This window comes from Grammomys surdaster, unplaced genomic scaffold, assembly GCF_004785775.1.
Source record: "Grammomys surdaster isolate TR1022 unplaced genomic scaffold, NIH_TR_1.0 132751, whole genome shotgun sequence".
NCBI lineage: Eukaryota > Metazoa > Chordata > Mammalia > Rodentia > Muridae > Grammomys > Grammomys surdaster.
The window spans coordinates 21,638-29,788 of record NW_021622157.1 but is presented as its reverse complement, the minus strand read 5'-3'; the positions used below and the strand labels follow the sequence as shown (position 1 = coordinate 29,788).

The window sequence follows — 8,151 nt, the reverse complement described above, 5'->3', positions numbered from 1 at the left end:
TGTGTGCATGTGTGCACAGGTGAGTGCAAGGATGTGTGTGCATGTGTACACAGGTGAGTGCAAGGATGTGTGTGCATGTGTGCACAGGTGAGTACAAGGATGTGTGTGCATGTGCATTTGTGCACAGGTGAGTGCACTTGTGACAGAAAAGGGTGCCAGATGTGAGGACACATCTGTAACTGTCCACTTGGTCCTTTGAGACAGGTCTTTCCCTAAACCCGGGCTTGTGGTTTCTTGGCTGGAAGCCAAGAAGTCCCAGTGACTCTCTTGTCTCTTCTTGGAGCCAGCATTACAGGCATGGGCAGGATCTGAACTCAGGTCCTCACAATTGTGCATCAAGCCAACAATTGCTAGATCTATCTGCTCAGACTCTCAGCCATAACAAAGCATGTAGACTCTGTGTGTGTGCGTGTGTGTGTGTGTGTGTGTGTGTGTGTTTGATTGTTTGTTTTTGAGACAAGGTTCCCATATGCACCAGGTCAGATTTGAATTCTATTTTCCCCTAACTATATGTGTATATGTGTGCTTGTGTGTGTGGATGAGTGTGTGTGCTTGTCTGTGTATGTGTATGTGAGTGTGTGTGTGTATGTGTGTGTGAGTGTATATGTGTGTATGTGTGTATGAGTATGTGTGTGTATGTGTGTGTGAGTGTGTGTGTGTGTATGTGTGTGTGAGTGTATTGCTTGTGTGTGTGAGTGTATATGTGTGTATGTGTGTGAGTGTGTGTGTATGTGTGTGTGAGTGTATTGCTTGTGTGTGAGTGTATATGTGTGTATGTGTGTGTGAGTGTGTGTGTGTATGTGTGTGTGAGTGTATGTGCTTGTGTGTGTTTGAGGTGGGTACATCAGTGAAGCTCAGAGGAAAACTTTCAGGAGTCAGTTCTCCCCTTCCACCTGTGTGTCCAGAGGCTGGAACCCAAGTCAGTAGGCTTGGTGGCAATCACCACTGAGCCATCTCGCCAGCCCTACATCTCTCTATGTAGCCAAGGACAAACATAAACTCCTGATTCTTCTGTTTCCATTTCTGGAGTGCTGGAATAATGAGTGTGTGCTGTAGTTTATATGCATACAAATTTTAAGTCTTGAAAAGTATGATGAGCTGACAATCACGCTGCATGAAGAAGCCTGTCCACGTAGTTTCCACGTCTATTCATAGAACTGTAGAAATGACAAAATTACAGACATGGACATTAGCTGCTGGAGGCAACAGGCAGGAGGGTGTGGATATGACCATCAAAGTGGAACAGAAGGGGCTTGTGGTGATGAAGCCGTCCGGGGCCTTCATGGCACGGAGGTCAGTGTGAGGAAGGGCAGTTTTTCAGGGCTTCAGCCTTGGGAGGAGCTGGGTACAGGATACAAGGGGCTTCTCTGTTATTGCTCACAACTGCATGTGAATTACCATTATCCCAAAGTAAAAAGTTCAATTAAAAATCTCTCAAGTGCATAACAGGCAGTGATGTGTAATTTGGTCCTGCAGAACAAATCTGAATCATGCCTCCTGTGCCTTCGATGGGAGTCTGTCTAGCAATAAATCAGCATCTGTTTGTTTGGTTTTTTTTTTTTAATTACAAAGTGCAGGGCCACCCTCAGAGAGAAAGGCATTCAGGAGCAGAGTGCTGTGCTGTGCTTTTCAGAGCTTTCAAGCTTGGAAACCAATCTGAGGAACAAGTCTTGGTTGTAGTCCTCTGTGCTTAGCCCAGCTCGCCCTTCTCACCGCATGCTCACGGACACCACAGCTTCCTCTGGGCTCTTCACAAGGTCCTGCAGCCCCAACCCACCGTCTGGCTAGGCTCAGTTCCTTTCCCATCCCCCTCCTGAGACCTGCCTTCACCTCTGTGTTGCCTGACAAACTCCCCCACAGAGGCTCCTTGTCCTCTACAAGGGGCTACTGAGCAGGGCCACCTGCTGTCATGGCCCCTCCTCGTGACAACTGCATCCTACAGGAGGAAGTCATTCATCCTTTGCCCTCTGTCCTATCCACACGCTGTCTGATTGTTGTTGCCAAAGAAATTACATGCAATATGCTTCTGAGTGTTGCCACACCTGGGGTGGAGGTTGGCCCTCAGCCAACCTCAGGAACCTGTTGGGGAAGCTCGGTGTCCTGCATATAAGGTTGAACACACAGAGGGGAGCCATCACCTGTCTCCTGCAGAGTCAGCATTGGCAGCGACAATGAGCTGGGTGGATGGGGTGGGTGTGCATGGAAGAAGCCCCACAGCAGGGCAGGGGCAGTTTGCAATTGGAGCCTACGATTTGCTCTTCCATTTGTGGTCACAAGCATTGAGTGTACAAACAGCAGTTTAACTGAAGCCAGAGGCTAGAGTTGCTTCATGGCTGACTCTTCAGTTCTGCACTTGATGAGTGTTCTTGCCCTTCCTGCTTGCTTCTCTTCCTCTCTCTCTTCCTTCCTTCTTTTTGAGTTCACTGGCACCTCAAATATATCTTTGACCAGTCCCTAAGATCTCTACAATGCCTCTTGGGTGACAGACGTGGTCCCCCCTGCCTCCCAGGGGATCTGCTGTACCATAATCTTCTCCCTAAATTACAGAGTCCATCACAGCCCTTCAAAATTGCCTGGGGCCTTTCTCCGCAACTGTGCACACATGGCCCAGAATGGTGGTAAAAGCCTGTGATCCCAGAACTTGGGGTGATAAGAGGATGTTAAAGGATAGAAGCTAGTCTGGGTTACATAGTGAGATCCTATCTCACAGCCAACAAAGGCGCTGAAGAGACGGCTCAGCAGTTAATAGCAAGCACTGCTCTTGCAAAGGACCCGAATTCCATTCCTTAGCCCCAGCTACCTACAACTCTAGTTTCAGGGGCTCGGACATCTTCTGGCCTCCAAGAGCACCCATCCAAACATGGTGCGCATACAGACAAGTAGGCAGACTCATATACACACAGATGAAAATAACATTACAGGATCCATTAACCCCTCAGCAAGACAGACCCAACATCGTGTACAGCATGGTGTAGGGAAAGTGCTCTGGGATCCTGAGGGATCTGTTTTCAGGTGTGGAGGTGAAGTCCAGGATCTCACACAGGCTAGGCACACGCCCTACCACTGAGTGGTAACCCAACCCTCCTTCAGTGACTTTTTCTGACCACATCTGTATACAGAGGGCTAGGTATCTGAAAGTGTTAGGTGTGTCTTGTCTGCTCCCTTCCTGAAAGCCATGGACCCACTGAAAAGACATCTTTGCATGGTGCTGTTCTGGATCCTTGACAGGCAGGAGCACACGTCAGCAGCCTTGACCCCATCAGGGCTCCTAAAATAGCACTGGCTACTCAAGTGTGAAATTCAGGATGCTTGCTTCGGACACAACATTGTTTTGGTTTGTTTTGTTGATTTACTTATGTGTATGTGCGGGTGGGTGGGACAGAGGCCAGAGGAAGGAGTTGATCTCCTGAAGCTGGAGTTCCAACTGGTTGTGAGCCATCTGGTATGGGTGCTGGGAACCGAACTGGGTCCTCTGGAAGAGCAGCAAGAACTCTGAACTGTTAAGCCATAGCTCCAGCCCCTTATCAAACTCATAGTGCAGGCAATGCTGCCTACTCCCCTCTAGGGAGCTCCAAGACACACCCCATTGGATGCTGAAATTTCTGTCTCCCCACATACACTGTGTTTTTTCTATATAGACATTCTTGCAAAATTTTAATTTATAAGTTAGGCACAACCAGAGAGTAACAATAATGATCCAAAATTGGAAGTTATAAAAATATTTATTAAAATATATGAATGATTTATCTCTAAAATTTTCTATTTAGTATTTTCAGACCACAGTATCAAGAAGCCTTAGAAAACCAGAGGACTGGGGCTGGAGAGATAGCTCAGTGGTTAGGAACATGGGCTGTCCTTCTAGAGGATCTGAGTTCAAGTCCCTGCACCCACATGGCAGCTTACAGCTGTCTATAACTCCAGTTCTAGGGAATCTGACACCCTCACTCAGATACACGAGGACTGTCCTACTCCCCTGTGCAAATGTCACCACCTGTGCCAGAATTTGTACTTCCCCAGCCGAGGACCACAGTTGCATGCTGTCCCCATGTGTCTGGACACTGCCTGGAGCTCTTCCTGTCTCCTCTGATTCTGGCACCTGGACACAGAGGCCATCTGTTCTTCACATCTGCCTCACCTGACACACCTGGCCATTTATCCCATGTGACACAACATGGCTGCATGTTAGTACGGACACTAAGTCCCTCTCAGGGTTCACAGCATTACTGGGTTCACACAGTACCTGCCAGGTGTCTCCACCTGGGACTGAGTCAGCATCATGGCCACACCTGTCACCCAGAGACTTCCTGGCACTTGGTTCTTGTTGGATGGGTTATGACTATGGAGTTGCAGGCAAAGGGTTCCCAGCTCCCTCCTCCCATAGTCCAATGCTGGCAGTCTCCTTGTCCTGCCTCTTTACTAAAGCGTGGGCTTCTAGGTTTAGCTTGGAGCCACGGTCTGTCAGTATCATGGCTTCTCATGCAGCAGGCAGCTCTTGTGTCCTTTGCATGAGCCCTTGCTAGGACTGATCATTTCTTTACTTCCCAGTGCTATTGGAATGCTCTAGGCTCAGCCTGTGTTTTTCAGTCCTGTGATTCTGAACTAGAGAAAAATACTTTTATATTCTCTCTATATATTATTTTATAATGCTACATACAAATAAAATGCATTTATTAATACATAATTGTATATTATATATCTAATAGTATTAGCATATTAATATAATATATAAATTATATATAACCATATAATCATTAATTATATTTGCAATCCTATGGTACTGCTACATCATTAATGCCATCACTGGTGTAGCTTCTGCTCCCTCCTTACTAAGCCTGTCCATACTCACGCCTGCTTCCTCCACAGAGTCTGGATTTTTTTTTTTTTTTTTTTTTGCCAGAGTATCCCAGGCTGGCTCAAACTCACTATCCTTCTATCTCAGCTTCCTAAGTGAAGGGACTGGAGACATGTCACCTCACTGCACACATCTGTCATCTGTTCCTTGAGTCATTTACCTCTACACACTTTCCTCCCAGTGATCTGAGCTAACAACTTTGCTGTATAGCAAGTCTCCAGATAAGCTTGGACTCATTTCCAAATTATCTATGCTTCCGTTCGAATGTGCCCTCAGACAACCATCAGTGGCTCTGTAAGAACACAGAAGATCTGGAGAGATGGCTTTGCAGCTAAGAGCACCGACTGCTCTTGCAAGGACTTGGGTTGCATTTTGCCTATATATATGTGCACCAGATTCACACAGTGTTCACAGGCCAGGAGAGAGCATTAGTTTGTCTGAGCTGTGAGCTGCCTTGTGGGTGCTGGGAATGCAACCCACCCTGGCATGGGCACAACACAGTACCTCATGCCTGCAGCTCCCTGTGGCAGGCAGCTCAGAGAAGAGCCTCCTCTACCTCCTCCCCACACAATATACTTGCTCACTGGACCAAGGAGAGGGGCTGTGTGAATCTTGAAACTAATTTGAGCTTTCTAGGTCTGCTGAGGTTCCTGCATCTTGTATTCCTTACTTTCTTATGTCTCATGAGTCTCCAACCTTTTCCTCTGGGAGAGAATACTTCAGTTCAGAGCAAATAGCCACATGGCTTCCCAGACACTAGAGACATGAGGTAAATAAACCTCTCTTCAGTCGTTTTGTTATAGCAGCAAAAGATAGACTAAAACACCCATGTCACTCCATAGAAGCAGAATGTGAACTAAATGGATTTTTTTTAATATTTGAGAGACTATAAACCATCATCCTGTAAAATCGTTTTGTATCTTGAGCCTCCAAGGATAGAGATCTGAGACAGAGAAGTCTTTCCTCCTTGGGGCTGGCCTTGAATTTATCTGTGTGTGTGTGTGTGTGTGTGTGTGTGTGTGTTCCAGGCCGTGGATGTGAACCTGAAGCCAGGCCACAGCATGAAGCAGAGTGAAGTATGAAGTGCCCTTTTCATGACAAAGGAAGGGGAAGTAGGCTGTGGCTCCATTAGTAAGTAAAGTGTTTGCTGAGCATGCATGAAAACCGGGTTCATCCCCAGCACCTCAGAACCGCTTATGGTAGCACACACCTGAAACCCTAACACTTGGAAGGCAGAAGGAGGAAGATGAGAAATCCAAGGTCTCCTCAGCTACACAGTGAGTCCAACCTTGTCTCAGAGTTTGTGGGGTGAAGTGGAGAGGAGGAAAGGCCAGCCCCCACCATTCCTTTGAAGGATATCACTCTTGACTTAAGATCCTCTCACAAGGCCCGACATCTTAAAGATTTTCCTGTCTCTCAACAGCGCCTCACAGGGAGGGGCCAAACCTTTAACACATCAGCCTTTGGGGTGTTCAAGATCCAAATCGTAGTGCACATTAAAGAAAATGCAAATAGCTCTCATACTTAATAATCAAATTTAATGTATCAACAATATGATCACTAAGCGTACAATCACTGTGTGCAGAGAGATGATCAGCAAAGCAGGACACACACTCATCCCAAGATGAACATGTGTCATACACATGGGACGGTGACTTCCCAGGCACTTGGTAGCCTTATGTGATTTGCAGCCACCATCTTGGATCTAGGCTGAGTCTTCCATCATTTTGGCCCGGTGTTTAGGCACCCTCACCTTGATGCCTGTAAAGAGTGGCTATGTATCTACAGGGAGCTTCCTGTGGAAGCCAGCACCTCCCTTCCCAGAGAAGTTCTGTTCTGCAGAAGAAAGCTGCCATGGTGAGGCACTAGCAGAAGCTGGCACTCTAGCAAGAAAGCACAGGAAGTTTCCATGGCTTTGGCAATTTGATCTAGGAAAAATCAGTCTCTCCCATTTGGCTGACAGAAATCTGTTTATTCTTCAGACAGTAAAATGCCTTTTTCTTTTCAGTAGAGAACTTTCCTCTGCTTCTCAAACTTCCAACTTAGAAACGTTCCAAGGGGACACACATTGCATTTAATAAGGGCAACGGAAGCTGGTGGGACCTGAATGCCAATCAAAGGCCCTGTTGTCTTGGAGTCCTCCCATAGGTTAGCATTCCAGGCTAAAGCTGACTTTAACTGCATGGACCATGCCTCTCTGTCCTCATCTCCTTTCTCTTTTGTACAGAAGGGAGTCCTTAGCTTCCTGGCTTTGTGGAGTGTGTCCTGAGAAGCCCACGTGGCCCACCATCTGGAGCAGGAGTCCTGTGTATAGCTCACTGTCCCAGGTAGGGAGTATAGTAACACGCTCCTGGCTGCCTGCTGACCCAGTGCAGTAATGCTCACGGAACAGGAATTTTCAGGGCGAGGCTCCTGCATCTACTGGCTGCTTGAGTTGCAGGGCTGGCTTCTCCTGCTGAGCCCCTGCCCCAGGGCAAGGTGGCCTCTTCCCCTGAGCTGCTTCTCCTTTTCCTGGCTTGGCCTACTGTGGTGTTTTTTGGGTTTTGGTTTTTTAACTTTCCCAACTATGTAACAGAATCCCTGTTTTCTTTTTCTTTTTCTTTTTTTTGAAAGAAAGGCGATTTTATTAAAAAGAAAAACAGCAAAAGGGAGATGGGACCAGAGCACAGGTTGGTCCATCTAGAGAACAGGTTAGTCCATCCGGGCTTTCAGCGTCCTGGTGGTGATCTTGTCTTTCTCAATGATGTGGACAACAATGCCCATGCCTGAGATGGTGTCCCAGTCCACAGTGTTCAGCATAGCCTGGGAAATGGTTTCAAACAGGTGCTCTGGATCCACGTTGGGCTCCCAGAGAGACTCATGCATCCCATGCATTTGTTCAGAGCATGTACAACTCACTACAAAGTCATTCGTCACCATGGGACAGCCAATGAGGTCCAGAGAGCAAATGAAGGGCTTAAAGGTCTTCAGGTCCAGGCCAGCAATGACAGTTCTGTGTAGTAGGGACCAAACCGTTTCTCATACAAGAGGTTGGCCACCATGCTCATGAGGGTGTAAGGCTTGATCTGCCGACCTTCCTTCTGCTCATACAGGTTCAGTCGGAACTTGAGACGCTGGTCAACTGTCTGGACGTCAGTGGCCAGGCCTATGTAGAGCCTGTCACCCATGGGAAAGATCTTCTGGAAGTCCGTGGTCACCATCTGGGCCTGGATCCCAAAACTCCTGTCTGCAGCGATGGCCACACAGTTCTTTCCTTTCATGGCCATGACGGCCCCTCCATTATAGGACATAATAGACAT

General features: G+C 47.4%; 1 pseudogene; it reads right to left on the bottom strand.

Annotated features, from left to right (window-relative positions):
• Nucleotides 1-7,543: 7,543 nt before the first annotated feature.
• Nucleotides 7,544-8,151, bottom strand: LOC114615690 (annotated as a pseudogene).